Here is a 27,433-nt window from a genome sequence, read left to right on the forward strand (position 1 = left end):
CAGATGGGTCCCAGGGCAGGGCCCATGGACACCTGCAGCATGAAGACCCTGGCCCTTCAAACCCAGAAGACTGTCCCCAGCAAGGTGGACTTCAAGGACATGGTGGTCATGTTTGTGGAAAATACCAGCAGAGATATCTTGAATAAACTGTACCATGCCACCAAGTAGTCCACACACAGCTGGAAGGAGGAAAAGAAAGTTGTGAAGACTCTGGTTAAGGTGGAGGTGAAGCTGGTCATGCTACTGCAGGCTCATCAACTGGATGGTAGCAGACTTGCCCAGGGCAAAGTCTAGTCATGATGGCTGTCAAATTTCAGCGAGATAGACCCCACAATCAACTGGTAAATGCTGGCTGCTGAACTGCTGGTGACTGGAGCTTTTGCACCAGGGGACCAACCACATCTCACTGCCAGGTCTCAATCATGAAGGCTTAAGGAGGATGTTGGATGATGGTGATATCTGACTCAGTTCTACTGGCCTGGGAACCACCCTAGACTTGTGATGGTTCCATCTGAGAACAAAGAACTATCTGAAGGTTCAAAGAGCAAGATCTCCTCTCTCTCCCTGTCCTATGTCTTGTCTGCTTTTGCCCCAGATTTACTCCTGAATTTTGTCATCTTTATAATTCTGAGAATGGGTTTCATGTAGCCTCGGCTGACACCAATCTCTCTTTGTAGCCAAGAATGGCTTTTAACTCTTGATCCTCCTCACCTCTGAGTTCTGGATGACAGGTATAAGCCACCACACTTGGCTATGTGGGCATTCTTATGCTTTCAAGCAAGGCCATGGAGTACAGATGGAAGTTTCTGCCCTGCCTGGTCAATCAGTCATTTAGTTCCAAATAAACACACAGAAGTTTATATTAATTATAATCTGTTCAGCCTATGGCTCAGGCTTCTTATTAGCTAGCTCTCTCTTAATTATTGACCAATTTCTATTAGTCTACGTACCTCCACATGGATTTTTTTTTACTTACTAGAGAATGTCCTGGTCTACTACCTTCCCAGTAGCTACATGGCATATTGCTGTTGACACGTTCTTTCCCTTTCCTCTTCCCAGAATTCTCCTAGTCTGGTAATCATGCCTATACTTCCTTCCTGGCTACTGGCCAATCAGCATTTTATTAAACCAGTAGAAGCCACAAATATTTACAATGAACAAGAGCATTATCTCACATCATTTCCCCCCTTTTTTCTCTTTTCAAAAACGAACACAGACTCTAATCTCCATTGTTTATATTTTCTTGACCATTATCCTTAACAACTTGTAGCCAACATGTTAAACAACAATAGCAAAAAAAAAATTACATTGTTTTGGGGAATATAGGCATGGTTTTCTAGGCTGCTACCTGCTGATTGGGGTGCTTTTAATCTTATGGGGACCCAAAGAAAATTTAGGATTATAATCAAGCCCTGACTGGAGTATTCTGTGTGGTTACATCATCTCAACTAGCAGCCATGAGCCTGTTCAGGTTGCAAAACTCAGAAGAAACTACAAAAACAGAATTGGGAGAAAATAATTGTAAGTCTCAGACCCCTGACACCTACTAAGTGTATGCATTTGTATCCTTTCTCTGGGCTTTCTAATGTGACTTGCTTTAGGGAATGGAATTTTTAACTGTTGTGTCAAACCAGGGTTCAGTAGATCTCAACCTGCCATGATAGGACCCTACAGAAAAAGTTGGTACAGGGAAAGGCTTACTCCACCAAGGCAGCAGGACCCTAAGCATCACAGGAGCAGGAATGATGTTTCTCCAAACCAATGATACCAAGGCTAACTGGCTTCCAACACATGGAAGCTGGGATGTGGAGTGATGGCTTTCCAAATGTCTTTGTAAGTATTGACTCCAAATATGCTTTCATGTTGGAATCTGACTCTTGAGGAAGAGATACAGTGTTGTGAAATCCCCTGTTTGGAGAGTGCAACCCTTCATTGAAGAGAAGGAATATTCGGAGTCAGTGAGATGGATTAGCATATAAGGGCACTTGCTGAAGAGACTGATAACATGACTTTGATTCCTAAAATCCAGAACTAAGTTCAGCAAGTTGGCGTCTGATATCCTCATGCACAGAGCCATACTGGGAGTTACAGGTACTCAGGAATACCTGATGAGTCCTGACTCCTCAGCAAGGATGCATTGACCTGATTGGAAATTTGAAGTCTGGAATAATTGCCATCAAACCTAAGTGCCCTCAGATACTCTCTAGCTTTGGAACAGGGTAAAGCCACTGGTGAGAAAGGAATGGCTATTCAAATTGCTAAAAGTAACCCACATAAGGCAATTATTCTCTGAAATGGCAACATTCCATTGACTCTAGTTTTAATCCATCAATCAGTCTTACAGACATGCCTTCTTTCCTGGAATTTTTGTCCATATCAGTATGAATATAAACTTAATACAAAAATAAGACTATTTGATGTTGAAAAAAACTTGATTATGAAATTCAAAATATAATCACAGATATTAAGTAATTTGAGACTTTAACATACAAGATAAAGAAAATATTTCTGATCACTTGAATCTGACCACTTGATAACGATTTGTATAAATTGGTAATGTTTCACTCACCCTATTATTTTTGTGTCTATTTAAGCCTGTATGTGTATATGAATGTGTGTGTGTATGTGTGGGAGAGAGAAAGGGGGGAGCGAGAGAGGCAAAACATTAAACAAACCAACTCACTTGTTGAGGAATGCCTTTATTTCAGATTATAGTTTTTAAGACAAACCCAGGCACATGCACGAGTCAGGCACCTGATATCAGAAACTACAGCAGAGACCATGAAGACATTCTGCTACCTGACTTGCTCCCATACTCCATATTCATAATCTTTTCTTGTACAGACAAAGACTACCTAGTCAGGGATGGTGCTGCCCACAGTCAGCTGGGTCCTCCACATCAATTGTAAATCAAGAAAATGCTTCATAGTTCCTCAATTGAGTTTTCTCCTTCCCAAGGGACTTTTGTTTGAGTCTGGCTGACAAAAATCTAAGGAGTCAATGCTATGTGTATATGTATATAAACATGATTCTGTGCATGTAAGTGTATTTATATGGTATGAGTGTAGTGTATATATGTGTATTGTGAGTGACTGTCCTTTTAGCCAAACAGAAAGCATCTGGGGAAGTTCAGGTGCACCCTATTGCTAAGTATCTCTCTCTCTCTCTCTCTCTCTCTCTCTCTCTCTCTCTCTCTCTCACACACACACACACACACACACACACACACACACACACTAAGCTTGTTCACTGCTTACTCATCCTCATGGTGGGATGAGTGTCCATTTTTTCCCTACCAGATTATTTATGCAAATCTGCCTCAATTTCACATGGCCTTCCAGGAAGCTTGACTGCATAGGTTGAGAAAATGGGAATGAAGTCTCATCTATGCAGCTATGGGAAAGTCCTCATACCCACTGTGTAAGGTTTTTCAGGTGTGCCTGTTTGGGGAGGAGCAACCACCTACATATATGCTCCATGAGAAAGCTGGGTACGTGCATTGGTTCTGCATTATTAACTTTAATAGAGTAGGCGTTGGTTGTCACTGGGACCTTAGAGGAGAAGTAAACTTTGAATAAGTCTCCCATTGGGTAGAAATTTTAACAATAATATATATTATAAAGATAGGGTGTGTACACATGAGGAGACTAGAGGTGGTCCTAAGATGTCTTTATTGTTTGTTTTTTATCTTCTTCCCTTGAGATATGGTCTCACGTTGAACTTCAGGATTACCCTTTAGGCTTAGTTAATTGGCCTGCAAGCTCCCAGGATCTACTTGTCTCTCACTCCAGCACTGGTTATAGGCACATATGGAGATGTACTACTATTGTGGGAGTGCCAGTGATTCCAACCCAGGTTTTCATGCTTGTATGGTGGGCTATCTCGCCATATTTGAGGGAGTGTAGTAAAGAGACTGCTGGAATGGCTTCCCCACTAGGGGGAAATTTTCTACTGTGAACAACAGAGAGCAAAATATACTGAGGCATCTGGTAGAATCAAGAGCAAGAAGATAATAGAATAGACTCCACATGGTCAAGGATATCTTTGGGAGATGTGAGAGTGTAGGAGAAAATAGTACAGATAGCAAGAGACGGAACAGTAAAAATACCAATAGTGACTAAGGGAAGGAGTAGAAAAAGTACAGGACCTGAGCTGAGAAGAGACAGGAGGCTTGCATGGGGTCTCTGAAGTATAACAGGTATTTATGAATGAAACTGAAGAAGTTTGAAAGGCAGCATTGAACTTGGTAAGTAACCACAGATACATGTCACTGGAGAGTCCAAAATCCCTTATTTCAGAGACAAGGGAAATAACTCCTTTTGAGAAGAAAACAGGTTCCTCAGTTCCTCAGGGATGCTAGGTTTTATCAAATAACTAGAAATCCTTCTATCGTGCAGCTTGAACTCATATCTGAATACATGAACTAACTGACAGATAGCACTACCCACCTCAAGTTTATTCATAAAATGTATTTTCTTCTCTCTAAATTATCAGAGAAATGTATATTATTGATATTTGGGAATAATAAGAGAATTGAAGTACCTATTTAAAAATCTCTACAGTATCTCATTGACTCACAAAAAGGAGACCTGTGATTTAATTAGTATGAACTAGGTGCTAGGCTATATGATTGGTAGTGAAAACTTTGGGGTAAACTTAGATTGGTTTCCATTGAAGATTCATAGTTTGCATCAACAAATCAAGCTCACAGGAGCTGGCAACAAGTACCTTTTCAAACTTCAGGATTACAGTAACCTTTGAGTCTTCTTTTAATCACTACAAGCATTTTTTAGCATTTTAAACACTTTGTATCATTTTCAAATATGGCATTTACATCATATCTGAAGCTCCTAGAGGCTTAATAATTATCTCCCTCCCTTTTCTGAATTTCAAAATGAATAGGTAATTGTATCTTTTATAGCTTGTACCATAATTTCCAAAATAAGTCAGCACTACCATCTTGAATACGGTTCCTCAGATTTAAAACATCCACAGCTAAACACTGAGCTGAACTCTGGAATCCAGTTGCAGAGGGGGAGGTATGATGAGCAAAGGGGTCAAGACCAGGCTAGAGAAACCCACAGAAACAGCTGACCTGAACAAGGGGGGAGCTCTTGGTCCCCAGACTGATAACTGGGAAAACAGCATAGCACTGATCCAGACTCCATGAACGAGGATGTGAGTTTGGAGGACTGGGAAATCTATGGGGCCTCTGGTAGTGGATCAGTATTTATCCCTAGTACATGGATGGACATTGGGAGCCCACTCCACATGGAGGAATGCTCTCTCAGGCTAGACATGGGTGAGGGTCTAGGCCCTGCTCCAAATGAGATGACAGACTTTTTAGATCCTCCATCGAAGTCCTCATCCCCCCTGGGGAGCAGAAAAGAGATGGCATAAGAGTTGGAGGCAGGCAGGGGAAGAGAGGAGGGAGAGGGCATTGAGACTGACATGTAAAAGCAGCTTGTTTCTAATTTAAAATTGGACTTATTACAATTATAAAAAGAAAAAGAAGAATGGCTCAGTATATGCAAGGCCCCAAGTCAGGTACAGGAGTACACCCAAGCTACCTGCTCTCAGGAGGCTGATGGAGAGCAAGTGTGAAGGCAGCCTAAGCTACAAGGGAATTTTTAGGCTATTCTGGACCATGCAGTTAGATCCTAACTAACCAAATAAAATCAAAACTTAGCAAGCTGGAAATGGCTCAATTTTTCTATATTGTGGCTCATTTATCTTACTTATTTAGTCAGGAAAATTTAAATATTTCCATTTTGATGACAGAGCTGTCAGTTTCTTCTAGCAATTTGTATGTTAACACAGACCATCAAGAAGAATTTTCAGTAACTGTGTTATAAGTAATGCTTCCCTTTTTGGTTTACTTTTTGTGATGTTGGCACACATTGTTAGTTTAATTATTATTGCCTGGATACAGTTCTTTCTCCTTTTAATTCTGTATTTGTCCATAATTTTAGAGCATGTTGCTTATCAATATTATTGGACCCAAAACTGGCAGCTGCAGAACCAGCATAAGATGGAACCAGGCCCCCTGAATATTGGTGCCAGTTGGGGGACTTGGGTAGTAGAAGCAATATTTATCCCTAGTGCATGCATGGGCTTTGGGAGCCCATTTCATGTGGAGGGATATTCTCCCTGCCTAGATACATGGGGAAGGGCCTAGGTTCTGTGTCAAATGTTGTGACAGACTTTGATGATCCCCCAAGGGAGGCTTCACCTTCTGTGATTAGTGGATGGGGTGTGGGATGGGGGTCATTGGGGGACTGGGAGGACAGGAGGGAGAGGGAATTAGGATTGGTATGTAAAATAAGATTGTAATTTAAATAAAAAATAGTTAAAAAATAAAACATCATTAAATGTAATGAGTTTTCTGGGAACATCAGTTCCCAAAACATGAAATAGAGATGATTAATTATGATTTCCAGTCCTTAGGCTTGTCTCTAGGTGGCTTTTCTATTAATCCATGTGTTCCCTTGAGGCTTGTTTATCTCATTTATGTACTGTTTATCCTGATTTCCTGTTTCCTCTGTGTCTGGCAGGCTGAACCCAGCTGACTGGCCCTAATATGGATGGATGGCTGACTCCCCCATTCAGTGTGCCCAACAGGCCCACCTATTCCTCGTCTGTGTAAATTTTACTCATTCAGCTTCTTATTAGACCACTCACATGCTTTAGGGAGGCAAGGTAAAACAGCAACACACCTTTACATAGTTAAACAAATGACAGATAAAAGCAGCACATCTTTACATATTTATACAAGTGCAGCATAAACAAATGAAGCATATCTATACATAGTCAAACAATTACTTTGCAACTCAAAGAAATGCAACATATCTTTACATAAATAAAAAAATACTCTATTCCACAACAATTAAAATACCACTGTCCTTACTTCCACAGGCCACTCAAAATGTTGTACTATAAAAGTGATTTCAAAATTCATATGCCACTGAACCTTTCTCACAAGAAATGGAAGCTGTGTGATGGTGGCACACGCCTTTAATCCCAGCACTTGGGAGGCAGAAGCAGTCAGATCTCTGTGAGTTTGAGGCTATCCACATCTACAGAGTGAGTTCCAGGACAACATCCAAAGCAATACAGACAAATCCTGTCTCAAAAAAACAAAAATAAATAAATAAATAAAAATACAAAATAAAAATGAAATGGAGAGCCAGGCAATGAATGAGTCTGACAGGCCCTTCTAAGGACTGTATTTATGTGAAGTTTTTTCTTTGGCATATAAATTTCATCTCACCATCTGAATTCAAATTTGTCCTCAGCCATTAGATTACGGTATTTTCATTTCTGCCACTAAAAGTTTGCCACCAGCAACCTGAGCACAGCTGGTCTTTGAGAATCTCTTCCAGTGTTTCAAATGAGCACTGATTCCTTCATTCTCTCATCACCTATGCATACTTGTGGCTGGCCGGATACAATGATTTTTTCAATGGTGTTAAATAACTATTCTCTACCTGCTTGTCTTTAAGGCTTTTGCCTTAAACCTCCCTGCACACTTTTTTGTCTTGCATCTCTGTTTTTCTTTTTCTTTTTAACTTTTGGCTCCTTTTTAGTCTTTCTCACATCATCATTTCACCTTCACAGATTGGTCCCTGTCCTCAGGTTCTTCAAACTCTTCCTAAATGGGCTGCTGTTCATAACTCTCTAAAGGACTCCTAAAATATGACAGACTACAAAGACCACCCCCATGGAAGGCTACACCCTCCTCCCTGGAGAGCAGAAATGGTATGGAATAGGTAGGGTGTAAGTGGGGGGCATGGAATGAGGTGAGGGAGAGGGAACTGGGATTGACATGCAAAACAATCTTCTTTCTAATTTAAATAAAAATTGGAGGAAAAAACCTCCAATATTCCAGCTTCTCCAAACACTTCTTAAGGTTCTTGGAATACCCTGAAGCTGCTCCTTTGGAACAGCCTTCATGCCCCCTCTTTCCCCATGTGGAATCATCTACTGAATGCTTAAGGACATACCACCTAATGGTTCTAGAATCTGATAACTTCAAATCATGTGTCACCACTATCAAGGACATATTTTATCTAAATAAATATATGCACAATCTCCACTGAGCCTCATTAGTATGATTCTTGCCTCCCTGGTACACTGTTCTAGTAAAGCACAAATCAGTCATATTTTCAGGAAAACCTATGCTCCTCTGGAGAACAAGGGCACCTGCAAAGGTTTCACCACTAGGAATCCACATCAATCTATATCCACCTCTCTGTAGAACCCCTTTCCTTACACAGTCATTAAATTTTTTCTGTGAATTCTTGTCCATTACATCAGGTCAAGAATCCTTAAGCAGCATTTAGTCATTGAGAACACGCAGTAGCTTTTTTCACACTCAAAGGACTGATGGGAGAGCTTGTAGGTTCAAGATACCTTTATTCAGATAAATATCAGTCAAATGCAAGCCAGAGTGTGCCAAGAGCAGCCAAGCAGTGAGCCAAGGAGAAGGGGCAGGAGAAGGGCTTCCATGGGCTCCATGGCCACTTATCAGCCCATGCCGTGTCATCCTGACCTCACCTTGAACACACCTTGACAGGCAGGGTCAGGCACACCTGTAGCCAGCCTCTAACAGGAATGGCTTACTGTCCCCTACAATTCCCCTTTTAGTCTAAAAGAGGATTAAAACTTAGCAGTTTAAAGTATCCAAACTTAACAATCATAAAGGTGAAATATAAGCATTAATTTACTTGAATAGGTAATAGGAAACAAAGAGAAATAGAGTTATTTGAGATACAGCAGTAAAGTTTACCTTATGGCATGTTCCTTTTGTTTGATAGTTATAGCTACCTTTCCTTCTGAAGCATCTACCCATGTGGTGTTCTTGGACTTCTGGAGATGAGTTTTCCTGTGAAGATAGAAGCAAAACACTTCCCTTTCCTTTTAGAGGTTTCTATTCAGTTAATGAGATATACCTCAGTAAAAACCTGTCACTCATCCTTGTCCAGAGGTTTGTCTTTTTTAACTCAGACCTTGATCAATTTTGATGATATCCAAAGTTTTCTTCTCCTGTGGAAAGAAATGCAAAACCCCTACCCCAATGTATTAGTAATACATGTCCAGGCTTCCATACCAAGGTCAGTACATCTTTGAAGTATACTGGTTGATTCAGTTCAGCAGTTTTTTTCTGTAGTCCAGTGTCTTTCTGCAGTTGTTTGTCCGCTGTCATTGATGTTATTCTTTTGTTTAAAAAGAAGAAAAGAGAAATGCTGAGACATGAGACATGTTGACTATAAGTTCATTATAAGGCCCGGCAGAGTAGGGAGACTAAGAAGAGGAAAGGAACAGGGATAATTGCTGACCTCCATGGCCGGTCGCCACAGAGAGAGCGCATAGGTGAGAGAGAGTAGAGAGGAAACAGAGAGGAAGCAGAGAGAGTAAATGGGCAGGTATCTGCACCTGCGTGCAGACTTAGTTCCCATGGAACCTTGGGCTGACCAGGGTACTGCCTGTTCCACCAGGTAACAGGGGTAGGCTAGCATAATGCCTGAACTTTTCAATTGGCATTAAAAAAGTTCAGTGCCAATAAAGCATTATGCAACCTATGTTTTTGACTTACCAGCTTGTCTATGGAGCATCTCTTTAAGTGTCCTGTTAGATCTCTCAATGACTGCTTCTCCTGTAGGATTTTGTGGTATACCGTTAACATGCTTTATGTTATAATATTTGAAGAACTGTTCCATTTTTGTGGAGACATATGACAGAGCATTGTGAGTTTTTATTTGTGCAGGTATACCCATAACTGCCGTCATGTCTAGCAGGTGTGTAACAACAGAATCAGCTTTTTCAGAGTTGAGAGCAGTAGCCCATTGGAAACCTGAGAATGTGTCAATAGTATGATGCACATATTTCAAATTTCCAAATTCTGCAAAGTGAAAGACATCCATCTGCCAGATCTCATTCCTCTGAATGCCTTTAGGATTACAGCCTGATGGCAGTGGATTTTGGTTATGAAGGAACAAGTAGGACAGTTTCTCACTATCTCCTTGGCTTGTTGCCAAGTGATGGAGAAGTACTTTTTTAAACCTTTGATATTTACATGATGCTTTTTATGAAAATCTGAGGCTTCTAGCACAATTCCAATTAAAAAACCATCAATCTCCTCATTGCCTTGTGCTTGTGGGCCTGGCAGACCCATATAGGATCTGATATGCTGTCTGGAGCGATATCCAGGAGTTCCATTAACTGCCTGCATTGAATAGGGGATGTTAACTGATTTGCTATTGAATGACATGGCCTCAGTGGGGAATGTCTCCTTGTTTGCATCTCTATGGGCCTAAGCATCTGAATAGGCCTGCACCTGGCCGAGGTTCGAGGTGTGTATGCAACAAGGGAGGACAGAGCATGAGGAGCCATCTAGCAGAGAGGAGAACAGAAGGACAGAAGGACAGAAATGGCCTCCTCGTGGCCATGGAAGCATGGTTAAGAAACAGCTGAAAAGATGGTAAATAAACAAGAGACTCTAGTTTTACAACATGGAACTGAGAGCTCTCTAAAGATGACAAGATGCCTATGTTTGGTCTTTATCACCACTGGGTTGCTAGGAGCTTCCAAGCCCATGCTCCCCGACTCAGGCCGAACATCAAGGCTGTTGTGTCTTGGAGACAAGACCGGCTGGGCTACGACAATATGCATAATGTATAGAGGATTTCTTCTGTTTCTGATTATTTCCTGTAATTGTAAAAACAACAGGGTTAATTCCTTATTATCAGGAACGATTTCTGCAGTCTCAATGTGTAAGATGACTCTCTCTGCATATTGGGAATCAGTAACTATGTTAAGAGTTTCTGTAAAATCCATAAGTACCATGAGAATTGCATATAATTCTGCCTTCTGTACAGATGTATACAGACTTTGAACTACTTTACTTACTTCACCTGCTTTATAACCTGCCTTACCTGATTTGTTGGCATCAGTGTAGAAGGTAAGAACTCCAGAAATGGGAGTTTGTCTTACAATATGTGGAAGAATCCAGAATGCCTTTTTTTATGAATTTAATTCTGTCAGTTTTGGGAGAGTTGTTGCTAATTCTCCCAAAAAAGTCAGTAACAGCTATTTGCCAATATTCATTATCCTTCCACAAGGAGGACATTTCATCATTAGTTAAAGGTACCAAAATTTCTGCTGAATCTTTTCCAGTTAGTTGACGAAGTCTTAATCTGCCATTTAAAATCAAATCAGAAATCTTTTCTATATATGTCTTTAACTTTTTATTCTGTTTATATGGCAGAAATATCCACTCCAATATAATGTCTTCCATCTGCATCAGAATTACCGAATATTATTCTCTGAATGGCAAGATGACCAAAATACAGTCTAAATCAAGGTTTATCTGATCTACATGCACATCCAATATTCTGTTTTCTACCCATTGTAAATCTTTTTCTGCCTCGGCAGATAATATTCGTGGACTGTTTAGGTCCTTAGCAGCTTTAATAACCATTTGTAAATGTTTTAAGTCATGACCTTGTACCCCAATAATCATCTGTAATTGAGAAATTTCTCCTAGCAGCTTCTGAAGATTATTAAGAGTTTGATAATGATCCCTTCTAATTTGCACCTTCCTTGGCCTGATTCTTTGTAAGTCTATCTTATAACCTAAATAGTTAATAGAATCTCCTCTTTGTATCTTTTCTGGGGCAATCTGTAACCCCCATCTAGTCAGAACTTCCTTCACCATGTCAAACATACATTCTAAAGTTTCCTTATTGGAATTTGATAAAAGAATATCATCCATGTAATGAAAAACAAGGGATTGTGGAATTTTTTTTACAAATTATTTCCAAAGGTTGTTGAACAAAGCGTTGACATAAAGTAGGACTATTTAGCATCCCCTGAGGTAAAACCTTCCACTGATATCTCCAAACTGGCTGTGAGTTATTAAGTGTTGGTACAGTAAATGCAAATTTCTCTCTATCAGTTTCTTGTAATGGTATAGTGGAAAAACCGACTTTCAGGTCAATCATAATGATTGGTCATCCTTGGAAGGCAATGGCATTCCAGGCTGTAGAGAGCCCATAGGCTGAATTACCTTACTTATGACTCTCAGGTCTGTCAGCATTCTTCACTTACCTAATTTCTTTTTGATAACAAATACAGGAGAATTCCAAGGGCTGGTAGACTCCTCTATGTGTCTAGCCTCTAGCTGTTCCTTTACTAACTTTTCTAGAGCCTCTAGCTTCTCAGAGGTCAAAGGACATTGCCCTACCCAGACAGGTTCATCTGTAAGCCATTTTAATGGCAGGGCCTTTGGTTCCTCTGAAAGTCTATCATTTGTATTTAGTTTCTGTACAGCCTGGATGGTTGGTAACTATTTCCCATAGTGTCTTACCAGATCCTTTCTACTATCCAGTGATTGTACATAATTCCCATCTGACACTGGAGGGATGTTAATTTGAGTTTTCCACCTCTGTAAGAAATCATGATCCCAGAGCTTTATAGCTATATTTGCCATGTATTGTTTTAGTCTCCCTTTCTGTCCTTCTGGTCCAATGCAGACCACCGAGCAAACACTCTGTGGTACTCTAGATAGTGTTCCAATACCCAGAAATTGTACATTCTCTTCGCTGAGTGGCCATTCCTTCGGCGGCCAGGACTTATGGGTAATATTAGAGATATCAGCGCCAGTGTCTACTATGCCATTAATAATTTTATCATTAATTTGTACCCTACCATCTATGGCATTGCCATCTTTAACAATAGATGAAGAACTATCTATTTGTCCTTTGAGAGATTGTCTTCTAATGTTACTGGAAACCACATGACGTTTTTTGAAGTGGGGACCTTCTCGATGCCCCCTTTGGAGTTTCCTGGCCTTAACGCATTCCCTTGCATATCCCTGGTTGATGTACATTCATTAGTCCAGTGTCTGCCCTTACCACATCTACACAATCCAGAAGGCAGTGGCCTTTTGCATGAGGGATCATTAGAATTTCTATGCATTCAATTTCTCTTAATATGTCCCATTCTACCACAGCTGAAACATCTATTTTCCTGACACTTCTGTGGGACTCCTGGAGTGGGCTCTTCTTTCCCGAGGCTCTGGTTTATGGTAGTGATGAAGCCTGGCCTTTTGGTACCTATATCGAACCCTGTAAGGTGTTTCTCATTCCCAAGCCCTTCTGTCATCATCTCTGGGACTCTTAATCTCCTGCTGCCTTTCGAAACATCTGGGGATGGCTTCTCCTGCCCAGATTCCAGCATCTTGCACTTTATAGTCAATGTGGGCAGTATGCAAAACCCATCCTTCTAGTGGAGCTGATCTGATCTTTAAAGGCAAACGTATTCTTTTGCATGTTGGGTTTGCATTGTCATAAGCTATTGTATACACAAAAGAATGTCTTATTTATGGATTGCTACTTATAAGTCCACTGATCTGGTCAACCGGTATAAGAAGTCCTTGAATATTTCCTTTGGTCTCTGTTCTATTCTTCTATAACCTTCCAGTCGTTCCCCTGGCTCACAAACCTTATCCCTTGCATTTAGTGCGGCTTTCCTGCATAGCAACAGCATATGGCCTTCATATGCGTCCTGAACCTGTGGGTCAGCATAAATACCATCACCCAGGATATTTTCAAGAGGCACACCATGACTGTCCCTAATGGCTTGACATTCAAGAAGCTTTCCCTTTTCCCTGATTAAAGCCTTCCATTCGATTTGACAAGAATTCTCAAGTACGGCTGACACCAGTCCTACCCAATCTGTGGGCTTCACCCTGTTAAAGGTGGCCCTTCTATGTAATAGCTGTTTTACATATGGGCTATGGAGACCATATGAGACAACTGATTCCTTAATATGCTTAATCAGTCGGTAGAGAATGAGACTTTTAATCCCAGGGTAGTTGGCACCCATATTGGGTGCCAAGTGATGGGAAAGGTTGTAGGTAAAAGATACATTTAATCAGATAAATATCAGCCAAACACAAGCCAGAGCTTGCCAGCAGAAGCTGAGTAGCAAGCCATGGAGAAGGGGAAGGAGAGGGGCTTCCATGTGCTCTGTGGACCCTTAAGAGCCTATGATGCATCATCCTGACTTCACCTTGACTACGCCTTGACAGGCATGGTCGGGCACACCTGTAGCCAGCCTCTAATAGGCATGGCTTACTGTCCCCTACAAAGACAGTGCCTTTTACCCTATTCTAATACTTCCTGGGCACTGTTCTTATTAAAATTCATTTTGATGAACTATTATCTAATCTAAATGTTTTGAATTTTCAACTTTTCATTATTGTCCCCCAGCATCAATCATATCTCTGTAATTTGCCTTTAATTTTACTGATTATAGTATAATGATTTTAAACATGAGAAATTTCTCTTCACTCAAGGAAAGTCGCAGCATTTGTCTTTCCCTTATTAGCTGTGTTCTCTCCTCCCTTGACTGTAATTCAATGTATGTGTAAGTTGTTGACCTTAATCTATTTATGTACCACCCTCTTTTTACTTGTTTCCATCACTTTATCATTGAGTCTGAATGGGAAACCTCATATATGTCTTCCAGTCTATTTTCTGTTTCCCTCAGCTAACTATACTGTCATTTAAACTGACTTATTGCTGGGAAGGTGAGTAGATTTTCTTCCTGTTCATAGGCTAAGGAATAATACATATTATATTATATAGTAATTTTCTGCTGATTTCTCTCACCCATTTCAAACTCTCTTTACAAGGACAAGATTGTGTTATCACTGACCTTCAATGCTATGCTGTGATTGAAGTGACATCTATCAACCCTGAATGCACAACAAAGCAATCTACTGATTCAGAAAGCTTCCCATACTCAGCCTCAAAGCAGGTCCTGTGTAGTATGACTATTCTGCATTTCCCTCTGCCTTCCCTTAAAGTTATTTCACTATAGCTTCTTTAAGGACCAGGAATCTGCTTGGTACACTTTATACATCAATACCTGTTCCATAATAAACCTCCAAGTCTATGTCTTAATCACTTCTATGTTGCTGTGATTATATACCATGAACATGGCAACTTATAGATGACAGAGTTTGTTTTTGTTTAATGCTCCAGTGGGATAAGATTACATCATGGCAAGAGGCATTAGAAAGCATTAGTCATGGCATCAGGAACAGGAATCTGGAAGCATACATCTTCATATAACCATGAAGAAGAGAGGGTGAATTGGTAGTGGTATAAGGCTTTTCCACTCAAAGCCCAACTCTAGACCACATACCTCCTCCAACAAAGCTAAACCTCATAAACTTTCCCAGTAAATTCTGCCAAATAAGGACCACATGTTCAAATATCTGATCCTGTAAGGCACATTTCTATTAGACTAGTAATTTCTGCATCTAGATTGCAATAAGTTCATGGTTATATCAAAAGTAAAATAAATTTATTCCAGCCTCAAAAGTTGTCATGTTCTTTCACAGTCTCAATAGTGTTCAATAATCTGCAGTACAAAATCTATTCAGATTTAAGGCAACCTCTTACTTATAAGCCACTGTAACAAAAATCACATTACATACTTCCAATATATAAGAGTGTAGAATATGCATTGCCACTACAAAAGGGAGAAATAGGAACATAGTGAGGAAATACTGAATCAAAGAAGGCGAGAGCCCAGCATATAAAACAAAACCCTGCACTTTCTTAAGTGTCTTTTGGCCATTTTAGATTCCTCTATTGAGAATTCTCTATTTGGTTCTGTACCCTACCTTTAAATCACTTTATATGGTGTTTTGGTGACTAGTTTCTTGAGTTCTTTGTATATTTTGGGCATCAGCCCTCTGAAAGATGTGGGGTTGGTGAATATCTTTTCCCATTCTGTGGCCTGTCATGGACCAAAAAGTTTCCATTATGGAATTGTTACAATGAATCTTTCTGCCAAAAGCCGCCTGAGCCCCACCATCACATGTGAGCTTTACGCCAGCCACCTGACCGAGTTAGGACTAAATGAATACACAAAAACTTGTATTAGGTTCAATGCTTCTTGGCCAATGAATAGGATTCTCATCTGTTAGTTAAGTCTTAACTATCATAAACCTATATATTTTATAAGACTTATCTTATCGGACGTCTTATTGGCGTCCCTCCTTGCTGGTGGATCACATTGTGCCCCTAGAGCAGGAACGGAGGGGAAAAGAGGGATGCTTCCTGTTTCTCTTTCTTTAAATATGAGTCTCCTTGCTATGTCACTTCCTGCCTGGATCACCACTTCTGTACTACATTTCCCAGAATCCTCTTTGACTCCTGGTCCCATGTAATTTGCTATCTCATTGACCAGACATTATTTTATTTAACAATCAATAAGATAAACATACACAGTACATTCCCCATCATGGAATGTCTGGTTTCAGTAAACAGGAGCACCTAGGAGCTCCGGCCCGCTATTGTATAGCTAATATAAGCAAGTCTGCTATTGTATACAATGGCCTCAGTGTAGAATGCATCTCTAAGCATTGAGTAGGCCCACACCTGGGCTGAGAACTCTGTCTACATGACTAGGAAATGTTTAGGTAATGCTTGAGTAAATAGAATCATTTGATATTAGCTATATAAATCATAATAGATGCTTCCTGATGCTGCCCCTACCCTTGGAAGACTATTTTAAATGGACTTCTCAATAAACTGTGGCTTCTTGGCATAAGCTGGGCACCATCCTGAGATGATATGGTGTTTCCTGTCTCATCATTAGCGCCATTGGGTAACTAGATTTCCCTAGCCCACACAAACACACTCAGAATCGGACCCGGGATTATATGGCTGGCTCCCTACACAGTCCTGAAGAGAGCTGTCCAGCAAAATTGGCACCAAGATGTGGGGGCTGAGTACTGTGACAGATGTGATGGACACTGTAGAGAAATAGAAGAAAAGCACGTGTAGAAAGAAGTGATCAAGTGTGGTGAATGAACAATGTTAAATCAGGAGTAAAATTGTATATACTGTAAATTTGGGACTAAAAAGTAGCAAGCAGGTGACGGTTCAGTCAATTAGAGAGATTTTGAAAAATAAAGGAACGGAAGTTGAGGAGTACAGAATTTCGTAGAATTTGTAAAGTATGTTTGACCTGAGTTTCCCACACATGATAGTATAGATTCCAACGTATGGAATGAGGTCGGATTAAAAATCCGACATTATTATGAACAGGGGTCTGAAAGTGTATCTACAGATATTCTTTGGCTATGGAAAATTATAAGGGAGAGCTTAGAATCAGGCACTAAGCTACAGGGGATATCTGCCTCAGAACCAGTTAACATGGTGATGAGACTCTCCATCCCTACTAAGGAGAGACCAGGAAAAGAAGCATATGTAGAGAAAGGTAGTTTGGAAAAATATGAGGAGAGAGTCACTGAACATCAGGGTGAAGTGTCTTCACCTCCCTCATATTAGACTAGGAAAACAGATGAGCAGAGACCCAAGGGCAAGATGCAGCAAGAATTAAGAGGCTTGAAAGACTCGTGGAATCCCTCTCACAAGAGATGAAAACCTTACAGGTTTCCTCTGGTCAGGGAAAGGTGCTTTTTTCTGCAACTGCTGCAAACATAGATCAGCCCAAGTTGCAAGCATCACTTAAGCCAGGACAGGCAGCTGCAGCAGGGCAGGTGTCTCTAGGGCAGGTTATCATTAGAGAGGCAGCTGACAGAGGAGAAGAATTACAAGGGTTTCAGATGTTCCCTATATTGGAGGTTATAGATGCTCAAGGGAACACAAGCAGAAGGCATGTGCTGATACAGTTCAAAGCAGCTCAAGGAACTAAAGATGGCCTGTGTCCAATATGGACTGACGTCGATTTTTACCCAGATGCTGGTAGAGAAAATGGCTGTAGAAGCTCTATCCCCAGGGGATTGGAAGCAGATAGCCAAAGCCTGCCAGTTCTGTGGAGATTATCTTTTGTTGAAGACAGTTTGCAGAGCAGTGTCAGGTTGCTGCTGAGAAAAATAGTGCCCAAGGCCCTCCTGTTTCTTGTGAGATGCTTGCTGGTGAAGAAGAATACGAGAATATAGATCAGCAGCTAAATTTTGAGATATCAGTGTACACACAGATTGGTGCGGCTGCCAAAAGAGCTTGGAATAAATTTCCAGCTGCTGTGGCGCCCACGTAGGATTTGATGAAAATCAGGCAGGGGCCAGATGAGATGTTTTAGGACTTTGTCTCTAGACTAATGCAAGCGTTGCCTAGAATAATGGGATATACAGAGACTGGACTTTTGGTCATAAAGCAGCTGGCTTATGAGAATGCTAATGTGGCATAACACTAAGGCCTCACAGGAAAAAGAGTAACATAGATGAATTCATTAAGATTTGTGTAGATATCCAACGGCTTACACTCAAGGGACTGGCGATGGTGGCCGACCTTCAAGGGACTTCAGTTAAGGATATGTTGTTCCCACAGAAAAAGCAAGATGCAGGGAAAAAGAAAGGCGTGAAGCCTTCTGGAGGTTGCTTTGGATGTGGTGAAAAGGGACACCAAGTTAGGCAATGTTCTAACAGGGGAAAGAAAAGGGAACCAAGTCTGTGCCCTAGGTATATGAGGGGTAGGCACTGGGAATACAAATGTAGATCTAAGAGAGATGCCCACGGAAATCCCCTGCAGGGAAACTACTATGGGGGCCTACCTCAGGCCCCGAGACAAATCTATGGGGCAACTCAACTGAGGTTTCCTGCCATTGAAGGTCTGTTCAGAACCTCTGCAGAGCCACGGCAGGGAGTGCTGGATTGGACCTCTGCTCAGCCTCAGATGCAGTTTTAATGACAGAGATGGGGATATCAGCGTTGTTGCCCACTGGTGTTTATGGTCCTTTGCTGAGTGGGACTGTTGGATTGTTCCTAGGGAGGAGTAGAACAATGATGCAGGGAATTTTTGTTGCTCCAGGAGTGATTGATGCTGATTTTGAAGGAGTGATAAGGTTATGATTCACTATCCGGATAGAGTTTCGGTGATAAGGTCAGGACACAGGCTTGTTCAGTTGATTTTATTTCCCCAGGTGAGAACAACCAGGTTAAGAGACTTAAGAGAGGAGGTTCTGGGTTTGGTTCATCTGATGCCTATTGGTTGCAGGCCATTGGTCCTCAGCACCCAGAGATTACTTTATATGTAAATGTCAGGGTCTTTTCCAGCCTCTTGGACACTGGTGTGGACAGGTCAGTTATTACAGGTAGTCAATGGCCTTCCATGTGGCAGAAAACTTCAACTATTATGCAGTTACAAGGAATTGGTCAGACACAGAATCCTGAACAGAGTAGTGATGAGCTTCATTGAGAGGTGATGAAGGGCATAAAGGGACTTTTCAGCCATTCATTTTTTCTCATTTGCCTGTGAACTTGTGGGGCCAAGATGTTATGGCCCAGATGTGAGTATACTTATATAGTCCAAGTGCAATTCTTGCTAATCAGGTATCTCAGCAAGGATTGTCGACCCATCAAGGAAGGGGCCAGGACAGGGAAAGGAGTGTTGATCCCACTTTACCTAACGGGAGACATCCCAGTGCAGGGTTAGGGCATTTTTAGCAGAGGTTTAATGAGAAGCCTGCACCCCATGAAGATCCCATCATATGGAAAAGTGATGAGTCAGTATAGGTAGATCAGTGGCCTCTAACAGAAGAGAAAATACAAGCTGCTCATCAGTGAGTGCAGGAACAGCTGGTCATATTGAGCCTTTGAATTCCCCATGGAATTCTCCTATTTTTGTGATTAGAAAGAAATCAGGGAAATGGAGGCTGATACAAGATTTGAGAAATGTTAATGAAAAACCATGTAGTCAATGGAGCACTACAGCCAATTACCCATCCCTGCAGCTGTACCAAAGAGTACTTATAAGATTGTTGTGGTCTTAAAAGATTGTTTTTATACTATTCCCCTGGCTCCTCAGGACTGTCATAGGTTTGCATTTAGCATTCCTTCATTTAATTTTAAGGAGCCCATGAGGAGGTACTATTGGAAGGTTTTGCCCCAGGGCATGGCCAATAGTGCAACTTTATGCCTTAAGTTTGTGTTTCAGGCTATATAAGTGGTTAGGGACAGATTTCTGCAGATCAATATTGTTCATTATATAGATGATATTTTGCTTGCCCATAAATGTGAAGAGGTTCTGCTTGAGACATATGGACAGCTACAGCAGAGTCTTGAGAGGGCAGGCTTAGTGATTGCTCCAGAGAAGGTACAGAGACAGCCACCTTTTCAATATTTGTGTCATATGTTATATCCTAAAGATTAGACCTCAAAAGTTAGAATTTAGAAAAGATAGCTTAGGGTCCTTGAATGACTTTCAAAGACTGATAGAGAATATTCAATGGTTACATCCTTTCTAAGAGAGCCTACTGGTGATTTGAAACCTCTAAGTGATATTTTAAAGGGAGACAGTGATCCTAATTCACCTAGCAAGCTAACAGAAGAAGGTAGACAAGTCCTTCTACAATTGGAGGAGGCAATTCAGCATCAACAGATATGTTATATTGACTATGCAAAGCCATTGGAAGCTTATGTGCTCCCTACAAGGCATAGTCCAACTTCTGTGGCAGGAGGGACCATTATTTTGGCTACACCTACCCTGTCTTGCCAGCCAAATTATTAGACCCTTATTTTGAAGCAGTAGCCTGCATGGTACAAAAATGCTGTGTGGAATCCAGGAATTATTTTAGCAAAGAACCAAATATAATACATGTCCCTTATACCAAGCAACAGGTTAATTGGTTTTTCCAGAAGAGTGATTCATCTGTGATTGCCTTTGCTCAGTTTTCTGGGATAATTGATAATCAGTTTCTAGCTCATGGACTTGCAATTTATGATAATGCATCATTTTATATTCCCCCAAATTGTAAAACCAATACTGTAAGAAATGCTGTTAGTTTTTCCTGATGGCTCATCCAATGGGAGAACCGCCTATATTATCGATGGAAAGGAATATGTGGAGCAGACAGATCCAGCTTCAGCTCATATAGTCGAACTTCAAGCTGTTGCTATGGTCTTTCAGCTCCTAGTAAATAATTCATTTAATTTGTACACTGACAGTCACTATGTCTTTAAGACTTTCCAAATAATAGAGATAGTTCCATGCATAGGGTAGAGTAATAGTCAAGTCAGAATGTTATTTGAACAAATTCAAAATGCAATTCACCTGAGAAAATTGCCATGTTTTGTGGGTCATAGAAGAGCCCATTGTAACCTACCTGGGCCACCTAGCTGAATGAAAAAGATCTGCAGATAAATTAACAAAACTAGTTGCTCTGTCTCAGGTAGAGAGAGCAAGTCAGTATCATAACTTTCATCATCAGAATAGCAGGAGTTCAAGAAAACAATTCTGCCTAACCAGAGAAACTGCTCGCCAAATGATCAAATAATTCAGAGTGTGCCCACAGTATCCACTGGTGGCTAATTTAGGGGTAAATCCTTGAGGCCTACTACTCTGGTTGCATCTATGGCAAATGGATGTTATTCATATTACAGAGTTTGGCAAGTTGAAATACATGCACGTGGCAATTGACACGTATTCACATTTCTTAATGGCCACTCCACAAACCAGAGAAGCCACCAGACATGTTATAAGTCACTGATTAAGATGTTTTGCTTACACGGAGTACCAAAAGTTATAAAAAACAGGTAATGGGTCTGAATATACTAGCAAAGCTTTCCAGCAATTTTTCGCTCAATGGAAAATTGATCTCAAAACATGTATTGCTTATAATCCCCAAGGACAAGGAATAGTGGAGTGGGCCCATAGTGCTCTAAAAACGCAGCTGAAAAAGATAAAAAGGGAGGAGCTGTACCCAAAGTCTCCACATGATTTGTTAAACTACACACTGTTTATCTTAAACTTTTTAAATGTGGATGCCAATGAGCAAACTGATGCAGACAGATTCTGGCATGATGGAACTCCAGGGAATTTCACTCAGGTAAAATGGAGAGATTCATGTACCAGGCAGTGGAGGGGACCAGACTCCGTAATTATTAGGGGTCTAGCACATGTCTGTGTTTTCTCGAAGGAGAACAATATGCATTGGCTACTGGAGTGTTTGGTGAGATGCCTTGAACAGAGAAAAAACAGGACCCCGGCCCACAGGAGACCATCTGAACCAGCTGGAGTGAAACACTGAACATGTGTTCACGAACTTGAGGACTTCTGACCTGCAGCCAGAGGAAGGAAGGAGACACACCCAGTTCCAGTTTCAAGAGGCTTTCCAGAGCCCCATCTGCCCTAAAGACGGACTACATCCACCTCTCTGAAGCTGCGAGTGCTCATTCCTGAGCAGGCTAAGAACTCTACAACAAACAGCTTGCTTTCTTGTCACAAACAGACACACAAAACTGATTTTCCAGTTTTCCCATTGTGAAAAAGGACCCATTTAGGACAGGTGGATACTGGCATAAAACAGAATGGCAGAAGACCTTCACAATGCTTAAACAAGACATGGACAAAAGACTTTTCAATTAATATTCAAAGACTGATATTACAAACCTGATGTCAGAACTTGGAACCTTAAACAAGAAATAGAAAGTTTCAAAGGGCATTGAGTCCCAGGCAGGGAATAAAGAAAAAAGGTTTAGAATTGTGAAATTGGTCACACCTAACAGGTTGTGAAAATATGTAATTTGATTGTATTGTAACTCACCCTAGTGTATGTTCATGATGAGATTGTTAATGCCTGTGATCTTGTTACATGTGATATGCAAATGTTATTAAAAACTAGAAGTCAGAGGTCATTCTAACAGAAATGTAACATGTAATTTACAAGCCTTAGGATAGAAATATGTTTAAAAGAGCAAACTTTAGTAGTGTCTGTATCAGAGGCACTAGAGGCATTCCCACACAGATTTTAAAAGGCCATTTTAACCTTTATACATCTTCATGCCGCAGGAGAACGTTTGCAGCCGTGAGAGCTCAGGTGCTACCTCCCGGAGGATTTTTTCTCATTCAGAAATGCTTGGAGCTGGACCATGACCCAAGAGAGGTATTGTTGGGGACCACAATACTTCCATTATGGAATCTCTTAAGGTCCAGCCTCCGGTTTCAGCAAACAGGAACACCCAGGAGCTCCGGCCCACTACTGTATTGCTAATTCAAACAAGTCTTCTATTGTAACCCATGGCCTCAGTGTAGAATGCCTCCTATTTTGCATCTCTATGGGCCTAAATATTGAGTAGGCCCACTCCTGGGCTGAGAACTCTGTCTATGTGACTAGGAACTGTTTAGGTAATGCTTGAGTAAATAGAATCATTTGATATTAGCTATATACATCATAATAGATGCTTCCTGATGCTGCCCCTGCCCTTGGAAGACTATTTTAAATGGTCTTCTTAATAAACCGTGGCTTCTTGGCATCAGCTGGGAGCCCTCCTGAGATGATATAGTGTTTCCTGCCACATCATTAGCGCCAATGGGTTGTTAGATTTCCCTAGTCCACACACCCCCACTCAGAATCGGACCCAGGGCTGTACGGCTGTCTCTGTTCACAGTCCTGAAGGCAGCTGTCCAGAACAGTGGCCTGCCCTTTTGTCTTGTTGACTGTGTCCTTTAAACAATGGAGTACTACTCAGTGCAAAATAACAATGGAATCTTGAAATTCACAGGCAAATGAATAGAACTAAAATAATGATCCTGAGTGAGGTAACCAAGTCACAAAAAGACATCCATGGTATGTACTCACTCATATATGGATTTTACACATAGAGCAAAGGATTGCCAGCCTGCAATCCAAACTGCCAGAGAAGCTAGGAAACAAGGAACACCCTAAGAGAAACACACCTGGTCCCCCAGAGAAGGGGAAAGGGACAAGATCTCCTGAGTTAAATAGGATAATTGGGGAGGGGAGAGTAAGTTAGGAGAAAGAGAAGGGGAGAAGAGTAGGGGAGAGGAGGGCATGAGTGAGCAGGAAGATTGAGTCAGGGAAGCATACAAGAGAGCAAGAAAAGAGATATCATAATAGAGGGAGAAATTATAGGTTTAAAGAGAAATATGGCATTAGGGAAATGTCCCTATTTAGTTGGATGACCCCAACTAACAATCTAAGCAATAATGGAGAGGCTACATTAAATTCCGTTCCCCTATAATTACATTGATGAGTACCTTATATGTCATCCTAGAGCCTTCATCCATTAGATGATGGAAAAAGAAACAGACATCCACAGCTAAACACTGAGCCGCATCTTTGGAATCCAGTTGCAGAGAGGGAGGATTGATGAGCAAACGGGTCAAGACCAGGCTGGTGAAACCCACAGAAACAGTTGACCTGATCCAGTGGGAGCTCCTGGACCACAGACTGATAGCTGGGAAACAAGCATAGGATTGATCCAGACCAGCTGAAAGTGGTGTCATTTAGGATGCCTGGACAATCTATGGGGCTTCTGGTAGTGGAATAGTATTTATCCCTAGTATACAAATGGACTTTGATAGCCTACTCCACATAGAGGGATACTCTCTTAGCCTAGACACACTGGGGAAGGGCTACACCCTGATCCAAATGATATGACAGACATTCCACATGGAAGGCCTCATCCTCCCTGGGGAGCAGAAAGAGGATGGGAGGGGGGTCTGTGGGGGTAGGGTAGGAGGAGAAGCAGAGGGGACTGGGATTGACATGTAAAAGAAGCTTGTTTCTAATTTAAATAAAAAAGATACATTTGGAAATTTTCTGAAAAAAATTCACACAGAAAAAAAATTACCTTATATCCTTAGAAACTTTACAAGATTCCAGCTGAAAAGTTTTAAAATTCAGTGTGGTGATGGAGGAATCCACTATTTCAGCTCCTAATACAACCCATTGCATGATGCCACAATAGGTACTTTATTGGAAAAAATTTGGGAACATTTGAAATCAATATATTTAATCAACGATGAAACCAGTAATGATTTTTGATAAGAGGATGATGTACAGAAGTTTCAGAAGGACAACTATGAATACTTTATGTTTACATGATTGAATAGACCTCAATATTTGATTCCAATGAGTCAAGAACAGCAAACAAACTTCCTTCTCATAACGGAATCAATGCTCCGATTTAGGGCATGAATCTGTGAATTAAAACAAAAAAGGAAGAAAATTTAAAAATATTGCTGGATTTTCTTCATATATTCTGCAAGCATTTTACATTGCTGAGATGTAAACAAGAATCTTTGTGATTTTCTCCAGTTTACAGAAACTGAAATACCTGCTTTGTAGACATTTTCAATATTTTCTAAGGGGATCTTGTAGTACTGCGTCAGCTTTACATATTTTTTCCACATTTCTTCACTAATATTTGTTTCTGTTGCTTCATTTCATGGAGGAAATGTTAGAAGACATGTTTGTTATTATCACACCTAAAAGTCTGAATTCATCAAATTGTTGGTAAATCCCTCTACTTGGTCATACCCTCCCTAAAGATGACATCATTCATGCAAATCATTCTGAAATCAGGCCAAACATTCTTTCTGTGTATATGTAAATAAATTTCCATCCCATCATAGCTAAAATTCTTATTTAAAAATCAAGAATATTAAAAATATTTTAAAATTATTATACTGTATAATTCAACTTGACCACACAATCATGATCATGTTTGAAATCACTTGAGTTTACATCTTCATACACCAATGCATCATGGAATGAAATGCAGGAACAGAGTTATGTTGTAATTAACAACCAGAAAAAATATTTCTTCCATATGGAAGTTACATACCCAGTGCTCCAGTCAGCCTCTGTGGATACCCCAAATAATTAATATAGTCAACTTGGAATATGATGGTGGTGTTTGAGAAATAATGTATCCAAAAATAAAATTTACTTGGATCTGGGAAGAAATAATTTGTCTTTCATTGAAACATGATGAACATTCTCTTATTTATTTATTATTATTTGGGAATTTAATATAGTTATATATTTTGCCACTTACCTTTCTTCCTTATATTTGTAGTGTCTACCCCTCCAACTCTCTTTGAAATTCATGTATTTTTCAGGGAATATTATTGCATGTTTATATTCACTTGTTTACATATTATTATGAATTTTATATAATATGTATTATATAAAATATTACTGAATAAGATAAACATTTGTTTTCATAAATATAATTCTTTGAGTCCATATAATGTTATTTTTTAATCTGGTGTTTATTTTTAATTATATTATTTCTAAAAATTCAAATAATTCTTTCACAATAATCACAGTATTGCTAGAAAAATATAAAATGTAACAATTTTTGCATTAAATTATTTGAAGGGATACTTTTCCTTATCTTCTACCATAAAATACCAAAGTCATGTATATGGCTGTACATGACCAACTTAGAAACACCTGTAATTATATATTTATTACTTTGTGTTAATTTAATTTACCACATAATAAGACCCATATGCATTTTATTTCCCCAAAGTTGTGGAATGCAGATAATGGTGATTTTGCTTACATCTGGTTAAACCTCCCTCTAGTGCTGGCACATAGTAGATTTTTGGGAAATGAAGAGGGACATCACGCAACACCCAGATCCCAATGATTTTCTCAGGCCCAACCTGTTGTTTGCAGTTTTCAAAGACATCCAACACTGCAACATAAGACAAAACAGTATGTTCATCCCCTAAAGATGCTTCTTATTAAGATAGGATTGGTTACAGAAAATGTAAATAACACCACCAATCCTTGACCAGAGATACTCACATGTCTCTGAGCAGAAATTAACTGGAAATCTATCTGCCCAAACTCTGTGTAGATGGCAATTTCCATTTTTCCTAAACCAAATACAATAAATAATAATCACTAATTATTTAACATTTATTATCCCAAGTGTGTTTCTGCCTCAAGAAGACTAATGTTCCTCAAAGGGAGACATATTCTCTCCCATGTTCATATTGTGTTATGCTATGCCATGGGTTTCTAATTTTTTTCATTAATAGTATTTTTGGTATGTGAATCCCTGCACATATTGGGATGTGTGTATGGGAATGGGCCTCAAATATGAAATTGACTTGTTTTTAACAAGTCACATATGTGATGCCAGTGACCACATTAATGCCATGGTAGGTATTCAATTATCATGATAGTTTTCAAAGGGAGGAACATTTTCACAGTGAGGTTATATACAGTAATTTTCTTATATTATCTGTCTCAGATTTTCCTGTATTTATATTCACATTTATTAATATTTTAATTTCTGAAAGGATTGATTTCTTCCCATGATGTAATTTTCACTCCCTGAGTTAATTGTTTTTACTATTTTAACAGAAAGAAAAATGAAAACATCAAGATATGAATGCTAAAGCCTAATATTTTTAGATGCAGTAACACTTAACTCCAGCTTTTCTTGAATTATTATTAGATCCACTTTATCTTCCCATTTCAGAAATATATTGGGAATGCTTTGATTCCTATTTCTACCCAAATAAAATGTTCTTACCTAACATAGAACATCATGCTCATGAGTGTGTAATTATTAAAATACTTCAATTCACGCATCAAAATCCTCACTTGACTATTTTCTTGTGTC

At 40.0% G+C, this 27,433-nt stretch overlaps 2 long non-coding RNA genes across 4 annotated transcripts; one reads left to right on the top strand and one right to left on the bottom strand.

Annotated features, from left to right (window-relative positions):
- Positions 1–1,088: 1,088 nt before the first annotated feature.
- Positions 1,089–23,323, top strand: LOC113837162. 3 transcript variants are annotated; one of them, XR_004771067.1, is made up of 3 exons: positions 1,089–6,699; positions 7,618–7,758; positions 21,961–23,323. It is a non-coding gene; the product is annotated as an uncharacterized LOC113837162 (long non-coding RNA). The 3 variants fall into 3 exon arrangements; XR_004771068.1 differs by having other exon boundaries at positions 1,089–4,246; positions 6,555–7,758; XR_004771066.1 differs by having other exon boundaries at positions 1,089–7,758.
- Positions 23,324–24,740: 1,417 nt separating this feature from the next.
- On the bottom strand, positions 24,741–25,588 carry LOC118239253. The gene is made up of 2 exons (XR_004771038.1): positions 25,124–25,588; positions 24,741–24,986 (listed from the first exon to the last, which is right to left on the bottom strand). It is a non-coding gene; the product is annotated as an uncharacterized LOC118239253 (long non-coding RNA).
- Between the last annotated feature and the right edge of the window lie 1,845 nt (positions 25,589–27,433).

The sequence above is a fragment of the Cricetulus griseus genome, chromosome 8 (assembly GCF_003668045.3).
Source record: "Cricetulus griseus strain 17A/GY chromosome 8, alternate assembly CriGri-PICRH-1.0, whole genome shotgun sequence".
Taxonomy (NCBI): Eukaryota; Metazoa; Chordata; class Mammalia; order Rodentia; family Cricetidae; genus Cricetulus; species Cricetulus griseus.